At 36.6% G+C, this 10,579-nt stretch overlaps 5 non-coding genes across 5 annotated transcripts; 1 reads left to right on the top strand and 4 right to left on the bottom strand.

Annotated features, from left to right (window-relative positions):
* Positions 1-7,591: 7,591 nt before the first annotated feature.
* trnat-ugu (transfer RNA threonine (anticodon UGU)) lies at positions 7,592-7,664 on the bottom strand. The gene has a single exon. It is a non-coding gene; the product is annotated as a tRNA-Thr (tRNA).
* A 151-nt stretch (positions 7,665-7,815) lies between these two features.
* Positions 7,816-7,888, bottom strand: trnak-uuu (transfer RNA lysine (anticodon UUU)). Its single transcript has one exon. It is a non-coding gene; the product is annotated as a tRNA-Lys (tRNA).
* A 173-nt stretch (positions 7,889-8,061) lies between these two features.
* On the bottom strand, positions 8,062-8,133 carry trnaq-cug (transfer RNA glutamine (anticodon CUG)). Its single transcript has one exon. It is a non-coding gene; the product is annotated as a tRNA-Gln (tRNA).
* Positions 8,134-8,452: 319 nt separating this feature from the next.
* trnat-cgu (transfer RNA threonine (anticodon CGU)) lies at positions 8,453-8,524 on the top strand. The gene has a single exon. It is a non-coding gene; the product is annotated as a tRNA-Thr (tRNA).
* Positions 8,525-9,712: 1,188 nt separating this feature from the next.
* On the bottom strand, positions 9,713-9,784 carry trnaa-cgc (transfer RNA alanine (anticodon CGC)). Its single transcript has one exon. It is a non-coding gene; the product is annotated as a tRNA-Ala (tRNA).
* Positions 9,785-10,579: the final 795 nt, after the last annotated feature.

Below are 10,579 nucleotides of genomic sequence, written 5' to 3'. Positions count from 1 at the left end.
ATGTTGAAAAGACCACCACTATCTCGGTTACTTGCTCTTCTGTTTTATGACAGTTAAAACTCAAACCTTTTCCAAGGCGTCCCACAATACAGCCAACATCGCATCAGTTTCGAGCTTAAAGTCACAGGTACTCAAACTGCAGATCTCGGTCGGTCCCTCCTCCGCGCTTTTTGAGCCCCGATAGATGTTATCGACGATCGGTTGCTTGGGCTGCTTAAATCTCACGAGTGCGCGCATAACCGTGGACGAGTCTGTCTGTAAGGCGAACTCAAGTGAGGCTTACTTGATTTATTAAGCGCGCTACGTGGAATACCCCCTTAGGTCCATTTGTCTGCTAGTCTGGCTTCAGTCTGTTGTGGTGTTTCACTTGCTCTGAGCTCCCAGGTGGTGTTGTCTTGAAAACTCACTTTAGTTAAAAAAAAAAAAAAAAAAAAAAAGATACACCCCAGGGTCAAAATTTTGTGTTTCAAACTCTACGGTCTCTTCCTGACCAAGCGGGCTATGTGTTGAGAATGGACCAAACTGGTCAAGTGTAATTGTAAAACGAACAATCACATTGAGCATTATGGCCAAAAAGAAATGACAAAAGTGAGCGCAAAGATAGCAACAAACGTTTGCCACGAATGCGGTAGGCATAGATATATAATTTAATGATAAACATGAAACAAATAAAACTGAGAAAATAGAAAGCGCAAAAGTTGTCGAGAGAATGTATGAGAGAAGCGAGGATGGTGGGATTGTACTTGGTATAAGGATTGCGCGTATATTAGTCGAGGTATAGCTACGTTTCTTGAGAAACAATCTACCATAACAAACGGTGGTTTGAATCCTAAATTGCAGATGTAGTTGTTTATTTTTTGATTAAACAAAAACTGTTTAATGAATGATTGATTTGTCAAGGAACACATGGACAGCACGCTTAGTTAAAATCTCGCGGAAAGAAACTGTCTGCCCATTCTATTGAATCATAATTATAACAAATAATAATGTATTTCACTTACTTATATAGCACCTTTCCATGGTCTCAGACGGCTGCACAGATAATCAAGAGGGGTATAACAAAAAAAGCACAATAAAAATGAATAAATAATAGTGCACAGCCTTGTGTTTGTATATATCTATAAAATTTGGGAAGCAATATATTCTAGTTGATGTTGACATTTAATTAATTTGAAGTAGGTAAAAATAAATATTTGGAAATATTGCAAAGGGAAATGTTTATATACTTAGCGCAAAATAACTATATGTGTTCTAGTAAACAGCACACACACCATTTAGTTAATTTGATATATATATATATATATATATATATATATATATATATATATATATATATATATTCTACAACACGGTTACAATCGTCTGAGTATTAAAGGTGTAGGTCTATTTTATAAGCATATTTTATAACATCAATGTCAATATAGAGTATATTTATAATTATTATTCTATATTAGCATTGATATGAACAATTTGTGAAATTAGTGTTAAGTATAAAAAATGAAACTATGATTATACAATTCAATGTTTATTATATTTATACATTATCATATCTGTCTTTACATGTTTTGCTCACATATTTAATAAATGTAATAAACTGCACCAACAATGTTTAAAAAATCATTCAAAAAATGTGTACGTGAATGTAAATATATCTGCACAAACCGACACTCGTGAGTAACATTTTTAGAAAGTTCAAAATGAAACGCAAATCGCAAAGCGTCTGTGTGCCGACTCGAATGAGCTTTTGCAGAATACATTAACTGACAAGAGGCTGGCCCGCCCTTTCCGAGTTTTGGTAGCCAACACGAGCTGTGATTCGTCAATTCTTAGTAGCTGACCGAGCCGTCATTGGACAATTCTTTGTAGCCGATACGGGTTGCGATTGGCTCGAGCTTTCAATTCTTGGTAGAATCTTGGTAGCAAAAAGCGACCTGATTGGTTTTCGCTACCAAGAATTACCTCGACTCATGGCTGCTCGGGGGCGCCAGTCGAGGTAATAACTGCAATTCTTGAGAGACTATCTACTACAAATTAAGGTATGGATATCTGTTCGAATCCCGCTCGCGGCACACTGCTGGACGGAATAAAATATCTCCAAAATAAGTAAATGTTTTTCTCGTCAACAGATGGTGGTTTGAATCCTGCATTACAGGTGTAGTTATTTAGTTTTCTTTTTAAGAACACGTGGACAACAAGCACAGTTAAACCTCACACTTAAACCAACTGCCTGCCCATTCTATTGAATCAGGACTACAGCAAATAATATTGCATTTCACTTATTTATATAACACCTTTACCAAGCTCTCAGATGGTTGCTCAGATAATCAAGAGGGATACAATAAAAATGAAAGCACAATAAGAATGAATAAACAACAGTGCATAGCCTTATGCATTTATAAAATATGGGAAGTAATATATTCTAGTTGATGCTGAAATTTAATTAACTTGAAGTAGGTCAAAATAAATATTTGAAATATTGCAAATGGAAATGTTTATATACTTAGCATAAATGTGTTCTAGTAAACACTACAAGGCAATTGGTACACACACCACTAGGTTAATTTTATATATATACAGTGTATATACAGGGTGAGTCAAAATTATGTTAACACTAATGGTAGTGCTTGATATATACAATTTTTGTGGACAATTTATGGTACATGTGTTGAACAGGTTGAGACATTGCTCTAAATCATCTCGCATATACCTGTATGAAGTATGTTTTGTGAATAAATTGTTTCCGCAATTGAAATATTAGCATAATTTTGACTCACCCTATATATATATATATATATATATATATAATTTCAAACTTAGCAAGCAGTGAGCACACGGCAGGGACAATGGACAGGGTGCGAGTCCATTTGCAGGGTAAATCATTCACAATCACTAACACACAAGTGCCAATTAATTTATTTATTATAATTTATTAATTTATTTATTTACACACACTATCTTGTTAATCACTTCTGTACATTAAGATATAAATAAGAATTTCACAGGCCCTATTTACTGGGAGGTAGTAATCAACATCTTAATTAAGGAAAGGAACTTAACCCTCTAACAAGTCAAATCAGTAATCAGGCACCGTTTATTACTCTTCAGGGAGCATTCTTCTACAGCATGATCAGAATCGTTAGAATATTATTATTATTATTATTATTATATTTTATAAGCATATTTTATAACGTTAATGTTAATATAGAATTTAAGTATAATGATAATAATTATTATTCTATATTAGCATTGATGTGAACAATTTGTGAAATTAGTGAGAAGTATAAAAAAATCATACAACATACCAATCATTTGTTTTTATATACAGTACATATTACATTTTTATTGCAGTAATTAATTAAGAATTATTGGCCTTTATATACCAGAAAGACTATCCTAGGGTCTTCTGTTCGAAATATATACACGTGGTTCATCTGTCTTTCCAGTTAAAAATGAACTCACCCAAATAATGAATTATAAAAAAAAAAGGTTTTAAACTGGCAAAGATGAAGTCAAGAAATAAAAGTTGTAATTATACAGCACTTCATATTATTATTATTACTTTTTAATGCTTATCCTGTAAAATGAAACTGTAATTAAGCACTTCACCAATTTTTATTATATTTGTACATTATTATATGTTTATTAACACATTTTGCACACATATTTAATAACTTAATAAACTGCACAAAGAATTTAAAAAAATATTTTAAAAAATGTGTACATGAATGTAAATATATAAATCCGTTCATAATCCATTTAGACTACCAGATTACAAACAAAATGTCACATAGGTAATAGTATATCAAAGGGTGGTAATAGTAACAATAATCAATATATTTATGAAACTTTTAACAAAATTAAGTAAATGTATATTTGTTACTTAAGTTTATTTATCTCAACAAACAGAGTCTCGTGAATAACGTTTTTATAAAGTTCAAAAATAAACGCAAAGCGCAAAGCGTATGCCTGCCGAATCGAACCAGCTTTTGCAGAATACATTAATTGACAAGAGGCTGGCCCGCCCTTCCCAAGTTTTGGTAGCCGACACGAGCCCTGATTGGTCAATTCTTGGTAACCGACCGATCAATCATTGGCCAATTCTTGGAAGCCAAAACGGGTTGTGAATGGTCAAGTCTTGGTAGGCGATACCACCTGCGATTGGGCCGAGCTTTCAGTTCTTGATAGAATCTTGGTAGCGAAAAGCGATGGGATTGGTTCTCGGTACCAAGAATTACCTCAACCCACGGCTTCGGCAAGGTCGAGGTATAGCTGCGATTCTTGAGAGACGATTTATCAGAAATTATCGTAAGGATCTGGATTCGAATCCCGCTCATGGCACATTGCTGAATGGAAGAATATCTCTAAAATATTTAAAAAAAAAAACGTTCTCTTCAACGAACTGTGCTTTGAATTGTACTTTGCAGATTTAGTTGTTTATTTTTATTTTTTGATTAAACAAAAACTGTTTAATGAATGATTGATTTGTCAAGGAACACCTGGACAACAAGCATAGTTAAAATCACAATTAAACAAACTGCCTGCCCATTCTATTGAATCATAATTATAACAAATAATAATGTATTTCACTTACTTATATAGCACCTTTACCATGGTCTCAGACTGCAGCACAGATAATCAAGAGGGGTACAATAAAAATGAAACCACAATAAGAATAAATAAATAATAGTGCACAGCCTTGTGTTTGTATGTATTTATAAAATTTGGGAAGTAATATATTCTAGTTGATGCTGACATTTTTGACTTTGTGAATTTCCCCTTGGGATTAATAAAGTATCTATCTATCTATCTATCTACAGTGCATCTGGAAAGTATTCACAGCACATCACTTTTTCCACATTTTGTTATGTTACAGCCTTATTCCAAAATGGATTCAATTCATTTTTTTCCTCAGAATTCTACACACAACACCCCATAATGACAACGTGAAAGAAGTTTACTTGAGGTGTTTGCAAATTTATTAAAAATAAAAAACTGAGAAATCCCATGTCCATAAGTATTCACAGCCTTTGCTCAATACTTTGTCGATGCCCCTTTGGCAGCAATTCCAGCCTCAAGTGTTGTTGAATATGATGCCACAACCTTGGCACACCTATCCTTGGTCAGTTTCGCCCATTCCTCTTTGCAGCACCTCACAAGCTCCATCAGGTTGGATGGGAAGCATCGGTGCACAGCCATTTTAAGATCTCTCCAGAGATGTTCAATCGGATTCAAGTCTGGGCTCTGGCTGGGCCACTCAAGGACATTCACAGAGTTGTCCTGAAGCCACTCCTTTGATATCTTGGCTGTGTGCTTAGGGTCGTTGTCCTGCTGAAAGATGAACCGTCGCCCCAGTCTGAGGTCAAGAGCGCTCTGGAGCAGGTTTTCATCCAGGATGTCTCTGTACATTGCTGCAGTCATCTTTCCCTTTATCCTGACTAGTCTCCCAGTCCCTGCCGCTGAAAAACATCCCCACAGCATGATGCTGCCACCACCATGCTTCACTGTAGGGATGGTGCCAGATTTCCTCCAAACGTGACGCCTGGCATTCACACCAAAGAGTTCAATCTTTGTCTCATCAGACCAGAGAATTTTCTTTCTCATGGTCTGAGAGTCCTTCAGGTGCCTTTTGGCAAACTCCAGGCTGGCTGCCATGTGCCTTTTACTAAGGATTGGCTTCCGTCTGGCCACTCTACCATACAGGCCTGATTGGTGGATTGCTGCAGAGATGGTTGTCCTTCTGGAAGGTTCTCCTCTCTCCACAGAGGACCTCTGGAGCTCTGACAGAGTGACCATCGGGTTCTTGGTCACCTCCCTGACTAAGGCCCTTCTCCCCCGATCGCTCAGTTTAGATGGCCGGCCAGCTCTAGGAAGAGTCCAGGTAGTTTCAAACTTTTTCCACTTACGGATGATGGAGGCCACTGTGCTCATTGGGACCTTCAAAGCAGCAGACATTTTTCTGTAACCTTCCCCAGATTTATGCCTCGAGACAATCCTGTCTCAGAGGTCTACAAACAATTCCTTTGACTTCATGCTTGTTTTGTGCTCTGACATGAACTGTCAACTGTGGGACCTTATATAGACAGGTGTGTGCCTTTCCAAATCATGTCCAATCAACTGAATTTACCACAGGTGGACTCCAATTAAGCTGCAGAAACATCTCAAGGATGATCAGGGGAAACAGGATGCACCTGAGCTCAATGTCGAGCTTCACGGCAAAGGCTGTGAATACTTACGTACATGTGCTTTCTCAGTTTTTTTTATTTTGAATAAATTTGCAAAAACCTCAAGTAAACTTTTTTCACGTTGTCATTATGGGGTGTTGTGTGTGGAATTCTGAGGAAGAAAATGAATTTAATCCATTTTGGAATAAGGCTGTAACATAACAAAATGTGGAAAAAGTGATGTGCTGTGAATACTTTCCAGATGCACTGTATATATATATATATATATATATATATATATATATATATATATATATATATATATATATATATATATATATATATGCCGCATGATTAGAATCATCTGAGTAGTAAAGGTGTAGGTCTGTTTTATAAGCATATTTTATAACATCAGTGTTAATATAGAGTATAACTATAATGCAACTATATTGGCATTGATATGAACGATCTGTGAAATTAGTGAAATTAGTGTTAAGTATTAAAAAAAGCGTACCAGACACTTGTTTTTACATTATATATATAACTCACCCCAACAATTAATTAACAAAAAGTTTTTAAATTGGCAAAGAAGAAGTCAAGGAAGAAAAGTTTTCACTTTCTATGATTTGTATTTTTATAAGTATACAGCACTTTGTATTATTATTTTTAAAGCTCATTCTGTAAAATGAAGCGATGATTATGCAATTCAATGTTTATTATATTCATATATCATTATATCTTTCGTTACACGTTTTGCACTCATATTTAATAAATGTAATAAACTGCACCAAGAATGTTTAAAAAAAAATCATTGAAAAATGTGTACGTGAATCTGCACAAACCGACACTTGTGAGTAACATTTTTAGAAATGTTAAAAAATAAACGCAAATCGCAAAGTGTCTGTGTGCAGACTCGAAAGAGCTTTTGCACAATACATTAACTGACAAGAGGCTGGCCCGCCCTTTTCGAGTTTTGGTAGCCAACACGAGCCGTGATTCGCCCATTCTTGGTAGCCGACCGAGCCGTCATTGACCAATTCTTGGTAGCCGAAACGGGCTGTGATTGGCCCGAGCTTTCAATTCTTGGTAGAATCTTCGGAGCAGAAAGCGATTTGATTGGTTTTCGCTACCAAGAATAATCTCGACTCATGGCTGCTCGGGGGGGCGCCAAGAGGTCAGTGATTGGTCGAGCTTTCAAATTCTTTTGTAGCCGATATGGGTTGAGATCGGGTTTCTTTCTACTTATAATTACCTCGGTTTACGGCTGCTGATTACCTCGGGGTGGAATTGCACAATCATTGATTAGAAAGTAAAATAATTTGTTGCTTAAAATACAACTGTCCACACCTCGTTAAACCACACACAGCACGCTCATGTCAGCAGTACTTCTTTTTTAGTATGATAACAAAATGAACATAAAGAGAAAGTCAAGGCCCCAGCGAGATTTGAACTCGCGACCCCTGGTTTACAAGACCAGTGCTCTAACCCCTGAGCTATGGAGCCTCTCGCGATACACAGGTTCTCAGATTGACAAATATAATTATTAAGCTATTTCCTTTAAAAGGCAAAGGAATTTTCACATATAAATTCACAGGAATAGCATGTAAAACAATTGCAAATTGGGCTAAACTAAATAAAACAAAAATGTTACTTCCGCCCGAACAGGGACTTGAACCCTGGACCCTCAGATTAAAAGTCTGATGCTCTACCGACTGAGCTATCCGGGCTCTATAGTAACAAGTTTGTACGAGTTTTCTTGTATTTCTACTTTGTGATATAAAACTGCTACAATTGATTTGCCGTTATTGTTTTACTATTGTACGGAGGTGTTTTCATTTCTGTAACACAAGGTTCTCTGGCTTCAAATACAATTGACATAAATTCGTATAAAATATGTATCAGGTCCCACCGAGATTTGAACTCGGATCGCTGGATTCAGAGTCCAGAGTGCTAACCATTACACCATGGAACCAGTTAGCGCATTTTGTTTATGAGTAAGATTATAAGATATGTCAAAGTGCCATTCTAGTATACAATTGCAATTTTGTATTATTTAAAACGTAGCACAAGTGTTCACATGTATTTTTAACGATTGCAACGGTATCATGTAGAAATGTATAACCTTTTCAGAATGGTACACGTTTCTCTGGAGGGATATTGAAAGTCTTCTTTACTGCTCCTTACGAACAAAACAAAAACCAATGAAAACAAAATAAAAACAGACACAAAAAACAAAAAAAAATCACCCTATGTTCTTTTAATAACATAATGAAGGCAGATTCTGTGTAAATGGCGCGGTGGCCAAGTGGTAAGGCGTCGGTCTCGTAAACCGAAGATCACGGGTTCAAACCCCGTCCGTGCCTATTTTTTTTCCTTCAATCCCCATTCAGACACGTCTCAAATTAACAATGACAAAATAAACGCTTTGCCGAAACAATAATACGCCGTAAACAACGTATCGAAATATCGTAAACGTTACTCTTTACGAGGACGTCTGTAAACAGACGATAAAATAAATTATAAACAGTTAACAATCAGATGGAAGACTCTTGATCTCTCATTTAAGATTCTGTTCTTTCATTGTCTTTCTACATTTTATAATTATTATGTCCATGGGTTGGGGCGTGGAGGGATTGGGCGTGAGTCTGTATTCTCATTGGTTGTCATTTTTCATTTCCTCTTTGGTTAAAGTCGTATTACAGTCAGTTTGGCACTCTTCAAATTATAAATACATCAAAAAAAATTCTTAAAACGTCCTTTTTAATCTATTAAAATAAAAATATTCCATGGAGTCAAAAAAAAAGGCTTGCGATTTACGCTGGAAAAGTAAAAGTGTCGTCCCTCGCCGACAGTTCATGTTAAAAACGCGCCTGGCGCTGCGGTGTAGATAATGGGCACTACAGCCCGGTTAATGGAATCCTCCTCTCATGCAGAGACCCGACGTCCTTCTTTTCCTCTCACATCTCTTTGTGTTTTTCCGCTACTTGTTACATATTTTTAAAGCTCTTGAGCAGTTTGCCCGCTGAAGCGAATTGATTTTTTAGCTTGAGTTTATCGCTGGCAACGAACCATCTATCCATATCGTGCACGACCTTCCCTTCTATTCTCCCACAATGCGCAAAAAAGAATGAAAAATAAGAACGTGGTCACATGCAAGGAGGCTTCAGTCAAAAATAATCGAGTGACGATTACAGGATAAAAAAGTGCATTAGCCAATGGGAAAACAACTCCCGCCTTCCAGTGCTTGATTGACAGAACTTGAATTTAGCTAAACTACAATTTTTTAAAAATAGAGACAGCTGCTCATTCAGTAAATTCCCCAATTTTTGTATTTTTTAAATATATTTGAATTGTGCTTTTCGCTGTAATTTTCGTATTGGACACCTATCGTATTTTTTGTACACGACTTCGATTTAAAGCTACACTCCGTTATACTTACATTTATTCGGCTTTCCTTAACAGCGTTACCTACGTTTTATTAAAGTTACTAAGGCACCGCGGGTTTATATGCATTACCTTGAATTACCAGAAAAGTGTGGCAACAAAATAAGTGGAGATGCCGGGGATTGAACCCGGGACCTCATACATGCGAAGCATGCGCTCTACCACTGAGCTACATCCCCACCACTGATTACTTTCGTTTTATTTTTGAACTTGTTTGTGTTCGGATTTTACCAACCTGCGCAAATTAATTTTTTTCGTATTACGTATTGCAAAAGTTAATAAAAAGAACGAATTAAATATGCTGAAATTTACTACAGAAATGCGGAAACGATAATTGGAATGTAAATCATGAAAAGCAGAACTCCGGGTTGTGTGGGTCCCCGTAGAACTATTGCTTAATAAAGCGACATTTCGTTCTTGGAAGGACTACTTTGCACTTAGATAAACGTCCAAATATGTAGAAGAAAAACTGAATTCTTTAATGTGTGGTTGGCCACCTAGCAGGATAAAGAAAATCTGAACTGAAACTGAAAATCTGAATTTAGCCCGTGTTACTGTATACAGTGGAGGGTCCTTTCGGTGATTCGCAAACGTGCTACTGTCTGTTCTTTTCTGTACAGAGCTTGTTAAACATCTAAATACATAAAGCTAACCGAGGATGGGTCTTTTGCGAAATAAAATGGTTTCCATACAGCAACGCTCTGAGGAGCCGCTCTGGCACCTTTAGTTTTAAGAGTGTACGCTCAATTACTAGGGACTTTACATCCTGCCTCGAGAGTTTGGGATTCCAGCAGCACACTGATGTTCCCACTCATTCCAAAGGACACATCTTGGACTTGATTTGCTGTTCTGGAGTTACCCCGCTTGACTGTACAGCAGATAAACTCCCCAGAACTGATCACTTTCTTATTTCATTCAGTGTTAAACTTACACTTTCCAATACTAAGCTTTCCCGTCTCATGTCTTTCCGTAAT

Source organism: Erpetoichthys calabaricus, chromosome 10 (genome assembly GCF_900747795.2).
Source record: "Erpetoichthys calabaricus chromosome 10, fErpCal1.3, whole genome shotgun sequence".
NCBI classification, from domain to species: domain Eukaryota; kingdom Metazoa; phylum Chordata; class Cladistia; order Polypteriformes; family Polypteridae; genus Erpetoichthys; species Erpetoichthys calabaricus.
The sequence above is the reverse complement of the archived record's forward strand: the minus strand, read 5'-3'. Positions and strand labels throughout refer to the sequence as shown.